The 22906-nt window shown below is 43.5% G+C and overlaps 1 protein-coding gene across 2 annotated transcripts in view; it reads right to left on the minus strand.

Moving 5' to 3' along the window:
• Nucleotides 1-22906, minus strand: part of LOC146797515 (inter-alpha-trypsin inhibitor heavy chain H3-like) — a 575472-nt gene that overhangs the window by 119026 nt on the left and 433540 nt on the right. The window lies entirely within an intron of this gene.

Below are 22906 nucleotides of genomic sequence, written 5' to 3' on the forward strand. Positions count from 1 at the left end.
GGGTAAGTGAGGGAGGCTGGGGCAGGTGTGGATGCAGGAATCCAAGCCATTTGAGGCAGGGAGGAAGGGAGGGGCCTATACAACTGTGTCGGGTCAGGTTGCCCTCTGCACCTGTCAGGGATGGGAGGGGGAAAGGGAGTCAGTGTTGGAACGATCAACCTTAGGGAGCATTTTGGAAGAAGGGCGCCCATGTGAACACCTTCACCTGATCCTGCATGCCATAGATGACGTGTTCATGAGATGCCGTCTGTACCATTGCCACCATCCAGGCTTCCTGAGAAGGAGGTGCATGTGAACGCCACTGACGGAGGATGCAGAGCTGGCTGTGGACAGTGCCGCATGCAGGAGGCGGCACTGTGGTCAGCATAGGTCAGGAGAGCCTCTGAGATTGTGTAGGAGGATAACGGAGGGAGTAAAGGGGAGCTGGAGAGGCATGGATGCCCCCAGGGCATCCCTTACGTAAGCCCAAAAGGACTGGCTTGAAGGGCAATCACATAGGCTATGGGAGAGGTCGTCTTGGGCACCCGAATACCTCCAGCAGTTCAAGTGGGGTAAAAGGCCAGCTTTTGCGGTGCCCAATACCACTCATGGAGCGTCTTGAACAAGCAGAATTTTAATCAGGCTTCATGGGCACCTCTGTCCAGGTCTTCCAGAACTTCAGGCCAGTCCTCTTCCTCAATGATAATCTGAAGGCAGTCCAGTCAATTGGTGTGGAGGCTGCGGGGAGGGGTTGTGAGAAGAGGTGGTTTGTGAGTGTTCTGTACAGCCCCGATATCATACCCTGGTGCTGGCCCAACATGAGCAGTATTCCACCCCCATTGAGGGTCGTAAGTACCAAGGGCAGGGACCCAGGCAACAGCGCAGGCAGTGTTGCACTTGTAGGTACTGCCAGGCCAGTCGTGGGTAGAGGACAAATTGCTTCTTCAAATGGTTGCAAGGTTTCAGGTTGCTGTCCAGTAGTACTTGGTCCAAGGTATGTATTCCGGCTTCCACCCAGCGTGGCCACTGAAGGGTCCAGCTGTCAATGCGGAGGTTGTCATTGCCCCACAGTGGCGTCCTGTTATGTAGTCGATGATCCACTTTGAAGAGGCGGTGGGCACAGGGCCAGACTTTAGATGTGGTCTGCAGCACTGGGTGTATGTGTGACGGTTGTAGGGCGTAGGCTAAGTCCATTGTCACAAGTGAGAGCAATAGTTCAGAGTGAACTCATTGTGGAGGGCCCGGGGTACCCTGTAAAAAGTAGGTGAGTTGAGAAAGATCTAGGGCCAGAGAGTAGTATTTCACCAATGATAAGCTCAAACCGCCACAGGAGCAACGTGCCATAAGATTGGCTGTAGCTAGTCGAATTCAGGTGGATCCCCACACGAAGGCTTGGATCTGGGAGTCCATGAGATGGAGCATGGCGAGGCGCACTGTTACGGGGAGCATGCCGAGCGTATAGGTAAGGGCGGCAGCACGACCATCCGCACTGCCTGCGCCCTACCGCATATAGAGAAACACAGCAGGCACCTATTTTTCAAAGTCCCATTTCATCTACGTAATGAGAGGAGTCAGGTTATCCATGAACATCTCGGCTAGGCCCCTGTTGACTAAGATCCCCAGGTACTTAAGCAGAGAAGCTTTCCAGCGGGAGAAGTATCCATGGATTGCCACCTTTGCAGTGCAGGTCAACAGTGGGAGGGCCTCACTCTTGTCCCAGTTTACCTGGTAACCAGAGAGTGCCACAAATTTGTCTATAACTTCCAGTATTGCTGGAAGGGAGTTGCAGAGATCTCGTAGGCTGAGCAGATATACTTTGGAGAAGCCTCCCCCGATGGGGCTTCTGGCTATGAGAGGCTAGCGGCCAATGATGGAGGCCTAGGGTTCCATTACTAGTAGGAGTGGAGAGAGCAGGAAGCCTTGGTGTGAGCCCCTCCAGATGTGGAAGGGGTCGGAGATGAACCCTCCGCAGTTGACGTGCATGTTAGGCAGTCATATAGCAGCTGTATCTTAGAGATGAACTGGTTCCCCAGTTCGAACCGTTTCATGGTTGCGCAAAGGTAGCCCCGCCACTGTTGAATGCCTTCTCAGCATCTAGGGAAAGAGCCACAGTCTCCTCCAGAAGGTTCCTGGCAGTCCAGAGAGTATGTGCTAAGGTGCGGAGATGATTCCTGGAGGAACGGCCCAGTACAAAACCAAATTGCGAGTTATGAATGAGGGAGGGCAGGACCTTTTTTAAGCGTGACACCAGTATGCTTGCAAGTATCTTAATGTCGCCGTTTAGGAGAGATATTGGCTAGTAGCTACCACACAGCAATGGGCCGTGATCACCTTCCTATTAGAAAGGGTTCCCAAAGAGGCCGTCTGCTCTGACTCTTGGAAGGCAGCATGAAAGGAGTTGATTACCTCCTCCCCTGACCATCAGTAGAATTCAGCCCGGAAACTGTTCTCTTCCAGGTTTGTATGGGAGGGTAGTTTGGAGATGACCACCGCAAGCTTCTCTTTACCAATGTCTCCTGCTAGAAGCTCTCGGCCCTTGTCAAATTAAATGCGGGAGGTCGACCTTCTCAAGGAATGCTGTGATTCGATTTGCAGTTGCCGGTACCTCCCGGGTGTAGATTGTGCAATAAAATACACAAACTCATTAACAATGGCCTGTGGTTCGGTGAGTATCATCCCCGCCCATCGAGCGGATAGCCGGAATGGCCATGGCAGCCTCCCTTTGCTGCAGCTGGGTAGCTAGTAGATGGCCTGCCTTCTCCCCCTGTTCACAGTGTCTCTCTTTCATGAGCTGAAGGACGTACTCTGCCTTAGGGCAGTGTGGAGGTTGTTCAGGGCAATATGGGCCTGCTCCAGGTGACATTGTTTGGGCACAGTGGGGCAGCAGAGTAGAGGTGGTTGAGGGTGGTGATCTGTGCCTCCACCTCTGCACTACGAAGAGAAGCCTGCTTATTGGCCACTGTGGTGTCCCTCATTAGTTGGCCACAGATGTTTGCCTTCAAGGCCACCCAGAGCACTCTATGGGAGTCTATGGAGTGCTTGTTGTCCGCCATGTATGCGGAGACATGGGCCTGTAGTTGAGCCTTGCCCTGCAGGGAGGCAGTATCTTTGTACATTCAGGCTTCATGTTTTGTGGCCCGGGGAGGCCAGGCCCACATCTAAAGACAGTAGAACCGGGGAGTGGCCGGACATGGCAGTTTCTAGTATACTGGATTCCCCACCGAGTGCCACTGCCGAGTGGGAGATGAGGACGTAGTCTAGTCTGGATTTTGTGGCATGCACCGTGGACAAGAAGGTATACTCCTTGTCCATTGGGTGGCAGAGACGCCAGTGATTAACGAGGCCATGGTCAGACGTGATATCCCACAATAAGGCTCTATCATAGGTCTAGGGGACCTGTCCTATCTAGAACCGTGTCGCAAGCAAGGTTCAAGTCCTTACCGATGATGTAGTTAGATGCGCTGATCTCTACAAGAAGGTGGTTTAGCTGAAGGAGGAAATCGCGTTTGGCCCTCGTCGGTGCATACACCGAACCCACACACAAAGACCTATCCCCCACCCTCAGCTTGGCAATATGGCAATATCTGCCATCTAGATCAGACCATGTCTTCACAACCGTGGCAGGCAACAATTTGCAGAGAAGTAGAGCTACTCCGCATGTACGCTGTGGACTATTTGTGGTGGTGGATAGCGCTGATGTGCTGCTGTGTATTATAAGCCCGGGTGGAGACCTCCAAGCCGCCCGTGGAGTGTGCAGAGATTTGCCTTCTCCGCGTTCTGTGGAAAAGGCAAATCTCCCCACACTCTGCAGCAGAGTGGAGTTGACCAGCCACCGCCTCCACCTCCCTATATTAACAAGTACTTCTACATTACTTAAAAGTAAATTAAAACCATTTACCTGTACTGCGGCATCCCCGGGCTGCCCTCCTCCTCTTCCTCGCTGTCTGGGTAATACCTTGAGAAAACTGCACTTGAGCCCGCACATGCACATTTCTTGCAAGAAATGCGCATGCATAGGTGACCGTGCATGCACAGTTTTCTCAAGGATTACTCAGATGGTGAGGAGGAGGAGGAGGGCAGCCCGGTGATGCCCAAGTACAGGTAAGTGGTTTTAATTTACTTTTAAGTAATGTAGAATTACTTGTTAATATAGGCGGGTGGAGGTGGGTGGCGTAGCGTAGCGGAGTTCCACAGAGTTTGTTCGCGACTCTGTTGACCTCCACGTTGCCCCGCTATACCCACTACATCCAGGGTTAGTGTATCACTCTACCCACCCAGTCGCAACACAATGTTTGGCTTCTAGGTCGTCCAGGTGTCTGGTAGGAGAGACACATCCGCTCTTTTGACCTGCAGGTACGAGAGCACCTTTTTCTGTTTAAAAGTGCATGAAGCCTTGGACGTTCCAGAAAAGAATGTGGAAAGGTTGAAGGGAGAGCAGTGCTGGTGCAGTCATGTGGAGTCTGAGGTCCCATGAGGGCAGCAGTGATTGTGCGGGGGTCAAGAGTGGGTGGTAAGAGCCAGTCAGGGGAAGAGAGGGACAGGCCAGGGTGTGGGGGTAACACAGGCAGCAGAGATCCACAAACCATCAGGGTGGCAGGAGTAGGGGGAGAAGCTTATTGGTTCAGTAAAGAAGAAGTGAGGGGGGCACAGTAACAGTAACCAGTAGGTGCCCCTCCTCACCCTGCACCCTGCACCCTGGGGCCTTCTACTGCCATTCTGGCTTTGGGGTATCCACTTCCATCATGGAGCTTGCTGGCAGAGGCCCATCTGATTGTGAGGCCTAACTAGTGAGACCCGTCTGGCATGTGTGCTAGCCAGGGGCAGTGTCCACTGGTGGGGTCAGGCAAAAGCCACTCCGGGCAGAGACAAGAAGATGTGGGACACCGCTTGGGGGTAGGCCACAGATCAGCGCAGGCTGCTAGCCTGAGGTGCGCCTAGTTGTGCCGGTGTCATCAGGGCTAGGGGATCTCGGGCGGTTCGTCAGGGTCCTTAGCTGTGCCCCATAGGCAAGGTGTGTGGCAGGCCGGTGGGGCTACAGTGACATCATAGGAGCATATCCACCAGACAGGGATTTGACTAATAAATCGAAAAATTAATGCTCTCAAACTAATGTCTATATTTCTCTGGAACATGTCTGAAAATATTTATACAAAGTATAATTCTAGTGACATATAAAAGCCAGTAGTACATTACAGATATAAAAGATAAATAAAACAAATGTGATAATGTTTTTTACATAGCAAAGCATAAATATTTGCAATCCTTGTTTTACAGCTAATAATAAAAAAATCATATCTCATAATCTAAGTAAAGCAGATTATGCATATTGGCGAATAAACATACCAATGATAGTATAGATAGGCCAGATTTAAAATAAACGGCAGAAAAAGCTGAATATAAAAACAGAACAAAAAAAAGAAGGAACAAATATTTTCTTTTCAGGATGTAGTTCGTATAGGCTTAGTGGTACATGTGCTGGATACAGGACAGGAATCGTTGATTAACTTACTTGTTGAGTTCACTCCTCATCAGAGGACATGACAGCATTATCAGGTACACACAGCATGTGGGTGGTCTTACAAAATACATACGGAGAATGCTCGTAGTTGACTGTTGGTGAGCTGGATGGACCAGCTATTTGTCTAATTCTTTCTGCAGCTTCTTTGTCAGAATATTCATTCAATTCAGCGCCAGGATACCCGTTGGGTGGCAGCCACACTATAGAAAGGCTACTTACATTACATTACATCAAATCACACACATTCCATGCAAAGATATGGTGTCACACAGAAGAGATTGTCCAAGAGAATTTCTGTAATGTGCTGTACTGACATACAGGTCATCCTCCTTTTCATTTAAACAGATGTGGATGAAAGGGAATTTCCATGAATGGAACAGTGATGAATTGTAGATTGTTTTGTACCAACCTATAGAATTATATTTTTGACAATCATGGACATGAAAGGTTGTTACGGGTAAATAAATAATACCATGTATTAATCAGGTAATGGGCACCGTGTCACTGACTATTAATGGTGCATCTTCAACTTGCTCTATACTTAGTAAAGTATATGTTGAGTCTTTCTTTGCCATTGCTTTTTGTGTGAGTGTCAAATTACATGATTCAAATAAGGCTGTTGCATTAAGAAGTAGAAAAGGCACGAAACCTGATCTAAGTGTTTGTAAAGCCCAATTTAATTGTATAATCACTCTTAACTGAGCCTGCCAGTTTTGTAACAATTTCAGTTCTCATTTCATGAGGTATAAGGCAAGATGCAATTTAGCGAATAAATTCTTTTAGAAAGTGTGTGCTAGGGCTGGGCGTAGTTTGCGAAGTAGCACTTCGTGAAGCTACGCAAAGTGAAGTTCGCACTACGCGAGCTACGCGTAGCACTTCGCGAACTGCGTAGTACCTTGTTCGCACTGTGCCAGATGTCGTTTTCAATGATTGCACAGTGCGGACAAGCAACCGGCACTGTGCAATCATTGAAAATGGCATCTTGCACAGTGCGAGCTGTAGTTTTCTGCTGCTCGAGTAGATTTTTACTCGAGCTTCAGCTTTCTCAACGCGAACTGGTAGTTTCTCATCGCGAGCGGTCGCGAGCATCAATAACCACTCGCAATGAGAAACCTGACCTCCTCGCGTTGGGAATCTCGCTGGGAGGTTTATTTTCCATGCTCGCGATCGCCAACTTGAAGTTGCTGATCGCGAACAAGGAAAAAGTCTTGCCGGGATGTCATTTTGCTTGCTCGCGGTCGCCAACTTGACGTTGAGGACCGCGAGCAAGCAAAAAATGACCGCAGCACTACGCAACACTACGCTACGCGTGTTCGCACTGTGCTACGTGCAGTTCGCGTAGTGCGAAGTAGCGCGAACTTCGCAAACTACGCGAGCGTAGCGTAGTGCTTTGCCCAGGCTTAGTGTGTGCATTCCATTTTCAATAGCTTTAAAAACTGTTTGCTTGTTTTTCTTATCTATTTGTCTAATTCTTTCTGCAGCTTCTTTTGTCAGAATATTTATTCAATTCATTGTAGATGGCGTATATAGCTGTGGCAAGGAATCTTTTGTTTCTTTGAATATGTAGCCCCAGAAGAAAGTCAAATAAATCCATATTTTCATTAATGGAGGAGAACTGTTTCTTCATGTCATCGTTGGCATTACTTGGCTACACTGTATGTGGTGGCCACTACAGGTGTTTGTTTATTGTAGCATGGATTAGAGAGATTAAGTTTGGATCCAGGAGTGTTGGAAAGGAAACGCTGCACACAATTTTAGAATTATAAGGCCATAAGGCCAAACCTTCAACAGAAAATTCTGTTGAAGTAGAGGTTTCAATCTGCATCATATAGTTAGATCTGATTCAGACATATTCATTGAAAATAAAGGTGGGCCGCAAACTCCGCTCTGCTGGCAGAGTTCCAGGAGTTTGCCAACTCCACACTCCGCTTGGAGCGCGTAGTTCTGAAAAAATACACTGCCAACCGCCAGCAGCGTGGAGTTTACTTGTGCATTAACCTCCATACATTTTAAATGTATCATGCTGGTGCTCAGTGTGCACTGAAGAGCGGTGTGGGGACTAGCAGATATGTGAGGCAACATCATTGAATTGAACAAAACCTGCAAAACTGTTGTTTCAAAAATACACCTCACGTTTCATTTAAAGGAAACGACTTGGTGCTTTAAGACGCAGAATTCTCTGCTAGTGGAAAAACTAGTGCACGTGCTTTGACCAGAGAACCATAGCCAATGAACAACTGACAAGCATTTTCCCTACCAACCCAAGTTCCTTAAATTTCTGATGCTTGACAGCCAATGACAATGAGCCCAAATAAAGTCGCTAGTCTATGCTATAAGGTATCCCTTAACTAATACTACGTCATCAGGCTTCCTCAAAGCTCATAGAATGTTTCTGCCTTTGTGATTGTTTTTTTGGTACACTTTGGAGGATGCCCTCATCTCAGGACCTCCTCTCTGTAATTATGGGATAGAAGACGTCAGTCAGTTAAAAGAGTGAAAACGCACAAAGAAATTCTGGACAAGTGGGCCACTCTACCTGCAGCGGACATGGTGCCTGGTGAAGAGCAGCAGATGGTGCCCAGAGAGGTGACCAGGGGGAGGGAGGCTGGTAAGAAGCAGGCAAAACCCCCAAGAATTTTCTTTCTGACTGTGAGATGGTAGACACCACTTTATCAGCATTTTGTCAGATGGGGGGTCTTCTGTATGTGTGCTGAGGTCCGCCCTCTTTGAGGCTGTGCCATGGAGGTGAGCGTATGTTGACTTCAGAAGAGTGCCAGTCCAACCCCGTGTGCATCATTTCTTTGGGTGCTTCAGCCCCCATGAGGACAGCAAGTCTCTGACAGTCTAGCTTCACATCCCTTCTCACCCAGCGGATGATTTATTCTGGACAAAAATGTTTGGAGGCAATGCACAAAGTTAAAAGCTGCAAACAATGACTTCACACGAGTGAGCAACTATGTTCACACATTTTGGCTCCTCAGAAGCATTTTCTAAAATCGACTCCAGGAAGGCGGAACTCTGTGGAATTTCACAGAGTTTTTATATAACTGGGTGTAATCCCATGTACTACAACACGGTAAGCTACGCCCAACCCTAATTGAGAATTGCCAATTATTTAACATAGTCTGATTGACTTATGGAATAGAAGGTTTCTTTAAAACCTTCACTGTTCCTAATCTCTGACAAGCAGCCTGCTGGATAGTTTTGTTTATAAAAAAAGATCTTTTGGTAGTGTATAGGCTCGAAATAACACTTTTTCACCTTGAATCTGCCAGAATTTGGTTCCCCAAATGCCTTCTTTTCAACATTTGCTTTCCAATACTCATATCCTTGAATAGCCAGGTTTTGACTAAACTCAGTGGAGTAAATCAAGTTGTTGATAGTGATTAGATTTTTCAGAAGCTGCTGGGGCTTCTGTGTGAAATAGGAGGTTGAAGAGTGTGACCTGTGAGCAGTCTGAAAATAAGGGAATTTCTTCAAGAAATTAGAATGGCTCTCCGGAGGCAGAGCCTCACAATGTTCACATTGTGTGTAATTGTGCATTTCTCTAGGATAACTAGTCCTATGTATGACATATTGTGCATAGTGATGACAGCAAAACATTTCTTTGTAGTTTGCTGAATTCAAATAAGGATCTTCACTATTCAAAGTACCATATACCTGCAAATCAAACATTATTCTTTTAACAGCCTCAACTCCCCAATCATCGGAAAGTGAACCTGGTATTATAACATAATTCATTCAAGTTTTTATCACATAAGGCAAGTACAATGTCCCCGTGGGTCCCATAATTAGATGTTGAACTTTCTCCCAAGCTATGCCCTCAGGCACAGAATAGGCTAATATGTTTGCAGCATATAAACCTCTTCAGGCTCTGTAGGATGATGACTGGGGCTGTAGTCCACGAACCACAGGTGATGCATTTGTTCTTGCATAGGCAATCTTCTCAGAAAAATTCAGAGTAATTTTAGCATTGTTGGTCTCTCAGGATTCTCAAAAGTTACCAGTTCAAATGGCGTAGCATCATATGGAATTTCATAAGAGACCACAGAATTACGCTGGACAGTAGCCACTGTCATGTCAGCAGCATCAACTGTGTTTGTTGCACTCAGTATTCTGTGTACAGTGTTAAGTTCAATCATCCATGTGCTAGAAATGTTACTGTTTTTGTGGGGGTATGGTATTCAGAGTAGGGAGCGGTTGAGAGGCACTACTCTGAATCTTTCTTGGTGTCTGCAGCATCTGGCTGTAGAGGGCTGGTCACATAATGCTTTTTAATGTGGACGCAATACACCTGATTGTTTCTTCTTGATCTAGGCAGCGGAGGCAGGATAACAGTTCCGTTGCCTTTTCCCCAAGAACAGTGACGGGTGGTCTGTAGGATGGTTCAAAAGCGTGATTGAAATGAATTTTCTCCCGAAAAAGGTACCCAACTTTGGGAACCCACCCGTCAGCAGCAGTAATAACCTTCTCTTCACAGGTGTTGGCATCAGAGTGGTTTGTGTTAGATAGCTTGTCTCCGACTTCTTGGATACTCTGTAAAATTTGTCTTCATCCGCCACCTTTCCAGAATTATCTAAGACAGGCATATACATAGGAATTCTGAAGGGAACCTCATATGGAGTGCTCCTCCCCGCGCTCGTCTAGACAAGTTTTTCAATGCTCTCTGAACCTGACACAGATTATGGTATCTAGTAAGACCTGAACTTATCATTCTAGCAGTCAAAGCTTCTTTAATCATGTCATGGTCAGCTCAACAATGCAGTTTGATTCAGCTTTGAATGGGGTGCTGAATTGAAGACAAACTCGAAGAGCAAACATTGAATCCCTAAAAGTCTTGGAGGCAAATGCAGGGTCTTTATCTAAATTAAATGAATGAACTATCTAATTGACACAAGGCACTGCAAATCTTTTAAGACTGCTGAAGCATTTGCATTTCTCTGTGGCAAAACCCATAGGAAACAAGAGCATGACTCAATAGCCACCAATATGTACTTATATAGGCTAGCTGAATTTAGGGAACTGATATGGTCCAAATAAATCACCCGCAAGGGGATATTTGAGATCATGAGTAAAGTTGGCAATGGTGTTTTGACAGTGGAGGGTTTAATCTGCTGACAAATTTCACACTGTCTAACATAGTGCTTAATTTCTTTAAATAAACTAAGTACCAATAGTGTTGCTGTTATATTGCTACGGTTGCATTTATTCCTGCATGTGCAGAGGTGAACCCCTGCTGTGTTTCTTTCATTAATTCTAATCTGGAAAGATTATTAGGTAATATTCTGTCTCCCACTTCTGGTATTGTACCTACCGGAATGCTCTCTGAAATAAGGTTGTGGCAGTATCTGGGAGGAAAACCTGCAGGAGGTTTCCCAACTTGCCTGGTTGCATTTATGGCTGTATCGCAAAATGCGATGCAGCGCGCGCAACAGAATGTGTTTTATTTATTTAATTGTTAACTTACCTCCGTTCATCCATATTCCGGTGTTTACTACCCCTCACCCCTCACCCTGCCCCTCCCACACCCCACCCCACCGCCCTGCACCACTCCCTCCACGGGCCGCTACTGTCTATCATGCTTCACATGGACCAAGGGAATCTTGTCTTGTGAGACAGCTACCTTTCCCCAAAGCTGTTTATTTTTGTGGGCTTTGCCTTTGAGTCCTTGAATCAATTCAATCGCCAATGTTGATAATCAACATTGTAACCTTGCACACTGAAGGCTGAGTCGTACACAATGAGTGCGGGAAATGATGACTTAGTCTTCTGTAATGCAAGTAGAAGAGCATGTAATTCTGCATTTTGTACAGTACTATCACATAAGAGTTTGGTGTGTGTGCGTTGTGGGATGAACTCACCATCCTTCACTACACCGTGCATTGCTGCACAGGCCTCTGAGTACTTACATTTGCTTCCTTCCTCAGGGTGGATAGAGCCATCAGTGTAAAAATGATGCTCTGATAAAACTTGTCTGGAGTCGGAAATATTTCCTGTTCATATTGCAGAAAAGCATATGTACAGACAGAGGGATCATACTGAAACCTTACATCCACTGAACTTAAAGAAGAGGCCCACTGTACCCACCTTGTGCATAACACACAGGCATTAGGAATGCTTGCCTTTCTGGCCCCCTCTAGTGCTGGTATGGGAGAAACATTAATGACATATTTTCCCCGCACCAATGGGCACACTTTTAGAATAGCTGTTTTTAGAGTCATTAGGGTTTTTTCACTGGGAGCAAATTGTACTTCAGCCTGGGAATTCAAATGAGACTTGTAGGCAATGGGGAAGGTCTGTCCTTCTTTGTAGGTCACATAGGTGTAACCATAGTGACTGAGTATGACCCTCATAACTCGGTTGGTTTTGTTGTCACTACTTTGTAAATATTTAGTCTCAAGCATGTCTGCTTGTAGAGAACGTAAGATATCAGTATGTTAGGCTCATCCCCCGTTTAGAAGAAAAGGTGGGAGAAATCAGGTCATACAAAGACTTCATTTTCTCTGCGCAGTGAGGCAAATAATTATGTCCAAACTTAAGAAAACCCAACAGGGATTCTTACTTTTTCAGTGTGTCTGGAGGCTGCAAGGTAGCACACTTCAAGAGGAGATCTGGAGCTAGTCCCTTGCTTGATAATTAACATTTAATGTAGGTCACCATCAGATAGCCGATTTTTTAAAATCAATTTTCTAACCATGTGATGTTAACATAGTCATTACTGTGTCTACCCTGGTAAGGTGTAGATTGGAGTTATCGTTAGTTAAGTAGATATCGTCAATGTACGACATTAACTCAGTATCTGGTTGTAAGATCTCTATAAATCCTGCTGAAAATAAGCCAGGAATATTCTAATAGCCCATAGCCAAATGTAAGAATAAAAACTGCACTCTGTCAAAACTAAAAGTAGGTAGATATTCACTTTCAAGTGGTATATTTTGACTGAATACCCCATTAGAAATATCGAGGGTCGTTTTGTATTTTTTCTATACCAGGTTCATCATTAAACCTGAATTGTAGGCGTTTTGTACTGCATATGTTAATGGATGTGAATTTAAATTTCTATAGTCTAAGATGATTCCAAAGGATCTGCCTGGTTTAGAGAGGAGAGTCAAGGCTCTATTATGCCTTGATACTGCAATTGGTCCAATAATGCTTCCATACCACATTTTGCTTCTGGTTTTACGGGCTATTGAGCTTGTGGTCATGATTCACTACATAGAGGAATAACATGTGAATTAGTGTTTGTCCCAACCCACTTGATTTCTGTGTAGGGCTTGTGCTTGTCTTTTGGCCCATTCACTAGCACACATGTTCCTGATATGTTCAGGTACTATGGGAGAGAAGGCCACCCTTATGACTTTCTCCTCCCATGTGTTTTCCTGATTAAGGCTGGAGGACAGTCTTCTTCTGCTAGGATGATGTCATAAAATTGGGTCCAGAAGACTGCTTTGAAAATATGTGGTACGTCCCCTTCAATTTGTATTTTTAAGTTGTCATCCCTATCAGGAGGATTTCAATGTTGATCTGGAGTTTCAATCTGTATGAAGCATCCAGAAACTTCTGAAGCTTCTGATGTACTATCATGACTTCTGCGGCACTGTCTGGACATGCTCTTGTCCAAGTGCATTGCAGGAGAACTTGCAGCTGAATCTGCATGTTTTTTTAAAGTTCTGCTACTTTCTTCCTCTTAACTGATGTTTAGAGTCCAATCTGTTCTCTTACCTCTTTACACTAATGTCAGTCTCATGTCCACCCTCACATTTCCTACTGTACTCCTCTTTTCTTTGTAGACCTGGCTCTTCGACTGAACCACAGCACTGTCGATGGACCAAGAGTTTCCCCCCACCCTCAACCCCTAGCTCCTTGTGAACCTTACTGGTGAGTAGTCGCACTCTATAAGCCACCTGATTAATTGATTGCTTGACTTTTCTTCAGTACTCGGATCGGCTCCCCCTTCTGGTTCTTTTATGTTCAGTGTCCTGAAAAGAACGTGAAGAGCAGCTATCAGAATACTGATACTGTTTAGACTTTTTTACTGACTCTTAAATTATAATTGCCCCTGCTGGATTCCTGAAAAATGGGTGATCCAGTCCTTCCTTTATCTTTGTTTTGTCTCGCCTTCTAATGCGGATTTCTCCTTAATGGAACCCTTTGTATCATTTTTAGGTTTTAAATGTGTCTTAACAGGACAAAAACCTAGTGTAGCTCTACCTACAGAGGTATAAACTTCCACAATCACTTTTGGTAGTTCTCATTCATGGTCTTGAACCAAAACTACTTCAGGTCTCTGATATTAATCTAGAACCAAAGCATCTCCCTTTATGTTGATTAAAATGATAGAGAAAACTGTAGATACGTTTCCCATTAACTTCATTCCTAAATCCAGAGCTGTGGCAGCTCTGTGTTAGTTTTGTACTTGTCTAAGTACATCAGGGATGACCGCCAATGAAGGCGTACCATGTTTACTGGCATAAATGCATGCTAAGATGCTTCCTTAGGAGTTACACTCCTCTACCTGAGGCACCATCCCAAGAAGAACACACAGTCAGTATGCTGTGTTTGTTTTGGTGGGTAGTGTACGTATATTTTGCTTCTAACTGGTTGGTCTTGCAAGCAATCCAGAATGCCATTTCATCATGCTTCGCAGGCACTTTTCTCATGATGGCATTAATAGTCTCTTGACTAATGGTATGTATTTGTATGGGAGTGGCAAATCCTGCTGCAACAACAGGTCTGGTGCTAAAAGTATGTTGCACGAACTGCACAAGTCTCCTGTAGAAGGCTATTGTGTTATGTAATACCCCTACTACCTCTGCATTGTATAGAGTTTCAGGGCAGGAAACGGGAGTGTAACCAGCCAAGACTGGCCACATAGCTCCATCATTGCTCAGAGGCTGCAAATGAACATGTCTGCAGGTATGGCAATTGACCACCAAACAAATGTTGTTGTTCTTGGAAATTTAAAGGAATTCTCAAATGCCCTGTAATGTGCCGGCGGATCTACCACCTTATATTCATGTGACTGCCCTGATGAAGCATCAATAGGTTTGAACTCCACCCAGGAGTTAAAAGTCTGAAAGGCACACGCTGGATGTGCAGCCATTACAAAAGTAACTGCTCCCCTTATCGTTGACACCTTGAGCGTTGAGGTGTTCAGTAACTGCTTCAGTGCAATTGGTCCCTAAACAATAGGTGTTGCCGTGAAGAATGGATTTAATATGAAATTGGAATCAAAGAATCAGAAAACCACAGAATGGGGAATACCCTTTTATGAGTCAAGCATGACAAATCAATGGAAAAAGTTGCTGCCTTATTCCCACTAGGATATAACCATGGTTACAACAGACATCTCCAAAATGGCATAAAATAGTTCAAATCTGTGTAATCAGTGTAAACTACTCAAGTCATATCGACAAGATATGTGCCCCACTTTGGTCACCAACTGTCGCGTAACTTATGACTTTGGGGTAACACTACACGGGGTGCCTTCCCACCCACGGGTGACACAGGTGAACTTAGTTCAATGCACCAGTAATGAAATTGAAAGACAAGTTATTGTAGCCCTGCAAAACATTTTAATGAGTAATTTACTTAGAAGTACTGCTTTAGGGTAACTAATAATCCCATAAAGGGACTATTCACAGTATCACACACATGTAAGAAGAATGGCCACTTTTACGTTAAAAGTATTTATTACTAGAGGGACAATCTGTTTCTCAGTACATCTAACACAACTACAAAGAATCTTATAAAAACAGCAAAAAGACACATTATAAATAATGAGAATAAAATGAACACTTCCAGCATCATTAAAATGTAATATACATAATTATTTAGAACCTAACACCCTAAGGCCGATTTCTATGCACTATACTATGAGAGCATAAAAGGAAGAGCAACTTGCATTCTAGAGTTTCTTAGAAAAGTCTATCTTGATCAGTGGAGGCATGCAAACAGTTTTCCTCACGAAGGGCAAACACCCACTGCGGTAGCAGTCAGTGGGTCTTCCACTGGAATTTTGGTTTTATCAGCTTTATTATCCAGGCAAAATATATCATTTGTGAAGTGCAAAGTGCGCTGGCAGCAGGTGTGACCATCTCTGGCAAAATCACAGGTGTTAATCTGGGCTTAGAACCTCTCTTGACAAGTGGTCAAGTGGCAGTCCTTGTATTCTAAATCTTTTCAGAAACTGGAATACCAGACATAAGTTTAGGAATGTCTGACATAGAGTATGTGCATCAAGATATGCATCCCAGATATTTCCTTAGTTACATATAAGGTAGGCCTGGGCGGAGTTGGCGGAGTTCCGCTAAACGGAACTCCGCAAAGTGACCCAAAAACTCTACAAGGGGCAGAGAGTGTCAGGTCGTAAAGTTCGTGCTGATTTTGAGCGTGGGGTGTTTGCCCGTGCTGAAAAATCAGCACAAATGGCACCATGTACAGCACAAGAGGGTGCTGCTTCTTTCTGCCGCTTGAGTAGATGTTCAACTTGAGCCCAAATTGAGAAATCTTGCCAGGAGGTGGTCTGGAGTAAGATTTTCCTCGCTCACGCTCACCAACCTAATGTTGGTGAGTATGAGCAAGTGAGGTAAACACTCTGCTTCGCTAGGCGGAGCAGATATTTTCGGATCTCTGCACACTATGCAGAGCGTGGAGTGGAAATAACTCTCAACTGAGCTGTATTTCATGCCAAGGCCTAATATAAGACAAAAGGATGTCAATTTAGATTACATGATTTTGGTTATATGTCTGTATATGTTCTAATTTAACCTTGACATGATGAGGAGTAGACATTTGACCTAGAGGAATGTTGCATTAGATGTTAATCAAAGAACTTGACGCTATCTAGTTCCCACGAATATAAAGTCTGTGTTAAAAGGCAGGCATCACAATGATTCTGCATAAAACAGGAAACATGGTGGCTTCCACTGCCTAATTTAAAGAAGATGGTGGTCTCCATGAGCTATGATGGAGTCCTGACCCACATGAGATGGAGTCGGACCTTAGGGACTTTACGTCAGGAGTAATAGTGGGAGAAGATGGGGAGGAAGCAATTGCTTAGGCTAGAGAGCTGTGGAAGATAGAGACTACACTTCAAAGGGGTTTGAGCAAATTAGCTAAGGGGTCAGGGAACAGGGGCATTGGGTGTAGAAGATTTTGGAAGGGTAGTGGTTATGACGGGAGTGTCTGTACATGCGGCAATATCAGGGGGCATGTGTGGGAGAGTAGGCAGTGATGGCAAGGTAGCCAAAGGTGGGTCAAGTGGGAATACTAGGAGTGTTGGGAAGAAACTAGCAGACGGAAAAGGGGCTCAGTGGGGAAGTAGTATCTAAGAAAGTGTGAAGATCTGAAGAAGAATTAAGGTAGGCTTGTTGATGGAAGTGGGGTGTTGTTGGCAGTGTTGTGGTGTAAAGGGAGTATTGAAGATGTATAGGTCACTAGGGAAGAAAAATAGGAGCGATTGGAGTGGAAGTGAGTTAGTAGTGACATCAGATAACAATTAGTCAGATAGTGGCATGGGTGTGTGTTGATTGATGAAAGCAGAGATGCCCTAAAAGGATGGGGGGGTTTCGACTTGTAGCACATCGCTCTGAAGGTGGGAATCAAGAGCAGTACCATGTCAGCTTTAAACAGCTTTAGGGGAATGTTGGAGGCAATCTAATTATTACTCTGTTGTTCCCATGCAACACCCATGACTTTTGATGCTGCCCCAGATTTAAAAAATCATGTAAACTTGGGGCAGTGCCAAAACCTTATGCCTCCCTAGAGCAGGCTTAACAAGGAGAAATATTTTTCCTCTTTCCATATGTGCTGCATTCTGAGGCACACATAGAAAGGGGAAAACGCCACTCAGAATTGTTTTTGTGCAGGAAGGTGTCCATTCCGTTCCTGCACAAAAACAAATCTACTACTAAACACAGACACCATTGCACCATGATGCAAGGGTGCATGCGTTGGTGCTAGGAAGCCAATTGTGCACCAGCGCAGGGGTAAAGGACAGGAATGCACTGTATTTAAAAAATACGGTGCATTTCTGTCCATTCATATTGGCATAGGGCAGCGCAGTAAGAAGCCTTGCAGGGCTGCACTATGCCAATTGCCCGTAAATGAGGCCCTACGCGAGTGTGGAACACGTATTCCTATTTATGTTTTTCTGAATAGAAATGTAATGTTATTTACGGAGTTAATACTCATAGAAAGGTCTGGATGATGTAGTATTATTTAAAAAAAAGGATAAAAACAATATATTCCAGTGTTGCTCTCACGTTAGCCTTTAGGGCTTCCTCTGTGGATACGAAATGCCAAATTAGTTCTCGTCTTTGAGTGAAAATCACTTTTGTTGGTACACTAGGAATGCAATTTTATCTGTCTAGTGTGCTTTTTTATTTTAAATATTGCTCCTGTGTCGTGCTTCAGGTTCGACTGGAATGGCTATCTGTCTTTTGTTATGTCATTTCCTCTTAGCATGTTTTAAAAGAAAAAAAAAATGTTTTGTCTTTGGTATTGAGAATGCAGAGGCAAACACTCTGGATATTATGGGCCCGATTCACAAAAGTAATCTGAGACAAAGTCCTAACTTTACGACTTTCGGTATTCACAGAAGGCATTTAGGAGTACTAAAGTTAGGATTTTGTCTCTGTTAATCTTAAATTTTGGTCTTAAGTTTAACTTAAGACAAACTTAAGTTTAACTGAGACAAAATCCTACTAGGATTTTGTCTCAGTTAAACTTGTTTGTCTTAAGTTTAACTTAAGACCAGAACTTACGTTTAACTGAGACAAAATCCTAACTTTAGTACTCCTAAATGCCTTCTGTGAATACCGAAAATCGTAAAGTTAGGATTTTGTCTCAGATTACTTTTGTGAATTGGGCCCTATGTTTTTGCTCAAACTGAGTTACTCGTTTATCATTGTATCAGAGGATTTTGAACCCAGTTAATGATAAGGTTAAAGTTTTTCAATGTGGAGATCAGGTCTAGTTGCTTTGGTTGACAGTTGTTGAGCTTGTTATTTGGAATTTCACACTTTGTGGCTCACACAGTAAACGCACAGGCAGGACAGATTGCAAAATATCCCACTGATACCATCAGTGGGATAACAAAGGGCCCGCAGTGCGGGGCCCCTAAGCTTCAGGGGGTCCCCATAGCACATTAGCCTGGCTTGAGAGCTCTGAATGAGAACGGAAGGGGGCCCTTCCATGTACTCTGCAGGGGGGCCCTCAAGTTTTGTTACACCAGTGGATCCCATCGATGTGTTGGGCAGTTGGATCCTCAACCCCAGTGATCATAATTTCTCCTCTACCTGACTCAGGAATTGGGAAAATCATCAAACTCTACAATTTTTACAAAAGCAGTGGGTGGGACCAGGTAGAGAACTATACTGTAAAAAAAAGTAGATTAAATTGTAGGCTATCCATAAAGCTAACCGGTGCTCACTCTAACTAAGCAGCAACCTTGCCTTACATTTTAAATTCCTCCGCCGCGCTTATTACACACCTGCCATGGCCCACACGATTGATGCATCCAGGCCTCACAACTGCTTGAAATGCACCGCTCCACATGCTGGTTTTTTTCATCTGGCTTGGACCTGCCCTTGTTTAAAGGCCTACTGGGCGGAGGTACACGATACACTGATGAAAATCATCGGGATTCCACTTTCCCCCCTTCCTCAAATCGCCCTTCTGGGTTATACAGTTCAGATGCCCAAGAAAGCTAGAAGGTTGGCGTCCCTGGGGCTGCTGCTGGCTAAGAGGGAGGTAGCCATCCACTGGGGTAGGAAAACTGCCCCCAAGCTGCAGGACTGGTTGCGTAGCCTGGTGTATTGCAACCCTAATGCCAGTTTGATGCCGCCAGCATCCCATCCTAAAGACATATGGGGGCTACTGCGAACATACTTGGACACGGCAAGGCAAGCTTCTGCCTCACAAACTGACAATGGCATAGTGCCGCAGGGTGTGGGCTGAGAGATGAGTACTGCACACTGTCACACAACATGACACCTCATGGGCCTGGGGCGGGGGTTGCGGCCCAGAATATTCACAGGAAAGCGACTGCTCAAACTTGGTAGGATGATGTGTGGGGGGTGGGCGAGTACGGGGAGGGAGGGTGGGTTCTGGAGCCTATTGGGTGTTGCCACTGTATGTATCAATACGTTTTCCATTATTGTAGCATGTACTGTCAGGTGCACTTCGTCATTCCTTTTGGCTGTGCAATAACCATACGCAATGCATTGTGAATTGCCTTCTTTATTTGGAAAAATAAAAAATGTTTATTAAAAAAATATAAAACAGTTTTACATATCAAAAAAAAAACAAAAAAAGCAGCAACCTTGCCAAACTGAGATCTTTGGTTTCATTTGGTGAGCCACGACCTCTGCTGTCCTGTCTTTGAGTATAAAGGCTGGCTTAGTGGTTGAGTAATAAAGACTATCCTAGTTGTTGAATAGGAAAGTATCTTCTACTCCCTGAGCTGTAAACAATTCAGTACCTAGGTAATTATGGTATAGTAAACTACTAGGGGCATAATCAAGGTGAGAATTTAATTCCACAGAACTCTTTCCAGTGAGTCCATTAGCATAACTCTGCCCAAGAAAAAACAGACATGACAATGTTTTTTTCTGTATTGGTGACAACAAATTATAAGGTCGTGGGAAGTAAATGCCTCAAAATTTCCTTCATTGATCAAAATTTTTTTTATAAGGAAGAAAATAAAAAAATTACAATATGGCATTTAGACAGTAGCAAGTATTGCCAAATAGCATTGGCAAAGCCAATAAATTCGAAAGTCGAGACCTATTGACTTTGCCAGTGCTTTACTGTATTTAAGATTTCCAAATGGATTGCACCAATTTGCTCAAAGAAAATTGGAAGATCTGTGAATTGTAAAAACCCTTGAGAATCTATGAAATGTTGTTTTATTCCCAGACCTAAGTCTATGATAATGAATGGACCTTTGATTAATATTTTCAACTCTGCTTGAATTAGTGCTACGTTGACTGTGATAACACGGCTGAGTGACTGTATTATGAATTTTACTTACAATTGTATTGTTTTTAAATCCTTTTATCGGCATTTTTGTAACAATGCTTTATTGACATATATCTTTTTAAGGCTATCTGCTGAATAAAAGCAGCTGACTGACAGCCGAAGGAAACATTTTAGTAGTGCACTAAATGTTGCCATGGGGAGCGACTGATTTTGCAAAGTAATTTTCTGCCATGCATTCAAGAAATGTGAAAACAGTGTTGTGAAAATGTATGCATTCATAATTTTAGCAGTCCACTTTTCAAACAAATGTAAAGAAGAATCTTTTGCGACAATTGTAAAATTGATGACTGGTACCCTACCTTCATCTTTTCTCGAAGAAGAGAAGACGCCAAGACAGAAGGAGGAAAAAAGGAAAGCCAAAATACACAGTTAGTACATGTTAACCAGAGTTACCTAGGTAGAATCTAAAAGGCATGCAATAGAAGAGGAAGCACAACAAGTAATACTGGAATTGTTGGCATTTCCTTTGACAATATTTTTATATTGTTTAAATTAGTGTACAATCAGTCAGTCAAAGTCACTTTATTCGATCTAATCAAAATATAGATCATAAAAGTACATTACGTTATGGAGTGCATTTTCTTAAAGTGTCAGTGTGCATACTTAAAGACATGGTTGATGTGTCAGATCAAAATTTACATCAAAACTTGAAGACAGATAATGAATAGTTAAAAAGAATTAAAACACGACTATTAACATGGAAGCTAAAACCTAATACAGGGGTCTGCCAAGCACTCCAGAATATCATACGTTAATATGACAATGTCACAGTCTTTCAATAATAATTGTATTCGTATTGTAAAATACATATTTCCGTTAAAAATAAGCCTTAGTAAGTTTATATATAATATCTATAAATTCAATTACAGTAAAACATTTGCTCACTCGTTAATATGGAGGAAAATAAGAAAAAGTCTACAAATTACTATCAGTGAAGGTCAATTGATCTCCTAGTCATTATTGACAAACATAGATAAGAAGCAAGGCAATGGCATACAAGATGATCAGACAGCATTTGGAGGAAATATAAGGCAGGGCGACATTGTGTAAGAGGAAGGATATTTTTTTTAACGATGCACCGTATAAAATTTACAGAAACAAATGAGGCGCACATTAGATTGTGGTGAAATTCTATCGCAAGGGCAAACTGCCAGTGCGTTTGGGGAATAAATTCCCTTAGGATGGCCCAACATGCGCGGAATAAAATGTCATTGAAATCTTGCAAATATAAAGTGAGGTCGTGAATTAGTGACGAACACTAGGTATGAGTTTACATCAAAAGAGGTAAAAGATATCTTTGAATATGACATTACCATACATTTTTTATGGTTGCTTGCATGTCTGTTGTTCCACCTTTTAGCTAAAACAAGTTTTTTGATTTGTGCTTTAGAGGTTGATAGCCAATTAGTTGGATTTGTAAACAAAATTCGCAACCCTTGAGCAGACAATGTATCTTTAACACATTTAAACCAGGGAACCTTCTGTACCTGGTCAAGGGTTAAACAGTCCCTAATGATGCTTTGGGTCAAGGCCACAGCTTTCCTTCTTTATAGTGAGTGCCATAATAGAATCAGGGCAAGCCGAAGTACATCTGATACATAAGGGTCATTTACCTTTTGGTAGGTATTAAAATTAGAGTAACTGCTAGGAACAACTGAAAGTTTTTTGAGGAAGGAGTCTTCCATACTTTGTAGGACATCAACATTTGCCAGGCCCCATACCCCTGCCCCATTTGTGGCTACAGATATCTCTTTTGCTAAGTAGATGTTTTGAATGGTCTCCAATGGCTTGGATACTAATTTTTTTTATGATAGAAAATATAGCCAAAATACTTTTTTCAAGCAAAAGACATCTGTTGGCTAGCATATTGGTCCTTGTGGCAATGCTATTAAATAAGACACCTAAAAAACAAAAGTTTGAGTAATATAATCTTTACGTCCTGCTATAGAAAAAGATGGTAATCTTTTGCGATGTTTTCCTGTGATCAAGATAAATGTTTTAGATTAATTGACCTAGAGATTTAGAGGTGCCATAAACAGGACATACTCATCAAAAACTTTTTGCAATGCCACCCTGGTCCTTGCTGTTAGCACAGCGTCATCTGCATATAATAGTATAGGAATAGACATGTTGTTTACCGTATGGACAACTGTTGCAGAATTTGCCAGAGCTGTTTCAACACCATTAGTGTAGATGGAGAACAAAAAGAGGGCCAGGACAAAACCCTGTCTAATTCCCCTGTGGATGGGGAACCATCGTGTACATTCCCCCTGACTTCCATATAGCACACACACCGATGCTTGTCAATACAGTTGACAAATTAAAGATATATTTGCCTTGTCTACACCCATCCCTTTCGTAATT

The sequence above is a fragment of the Triturus cristatus genome, chromosome 9 (genome assembly GCF_964204655.1).
Source record: "Triturus cristatus chromosome 9, aTriCri1.1, whole genome shotgun sequence".
NCBI classification, from domain to species: Eukaryota; Metazoa; Chordata; class Amphibia; order Caudata; family Salamandridae; genus Triturus; species Triturus cristatus.